Genomic DNA, 450 nt, shown 5'->3' on the forward strand with positions numbered 1-450 from the left:
CCCCCACTGAAAATCAGGGAGGGGGGGGGGGGATTAGTTTGGAATATGCCCGTAAAACCCAGTAACCGGTCCGTGCATTTAGAATTTTCGCTTGATTTTAATTGGTGGGTGCGCCCGCCAGCCCCGTAAAATGTCTGTAAATGCCTGTGAATGTAGCATTACTCTCCCAAAAAACAAGATAACCACATAGTGTGACGGGCTATGACGAAAATTATGCAAAAGCTGAAAAAAAACAAGCGAGGAGAGGCAACGGCTGCCTATCTATCTACATCTTGAGCATAATTGGTTTGATGCTAACATTTGACATTGTCATATACTAATATTTGATATTGGATAGAAACATCACTCTCACACCGGCAAAACCTCCACGAAATTCTCTCGACCAAACAAACGGCATCGCACTCCCGCACCAGCACTCTATCTATCGTGTCGTCACTATACAAGGCCACC

This window comes from Triticum dicoccoides, chromosome 6A (genome assembly GCF_002162155.2).
Source record: "Triticum dicoccoides isolate Atlit2015 ecotype Zavitan chromosome 6A, WEW_v2.0, whole genome shotgun sequence".
NCBI classification, from domain to species: domain Eukaryota; kingdom Viridiplantae; phylum Streptophyta; class Magnoliopsida; order Poales; family Poaceae; genus Triticum; species Triticum dicoccoides.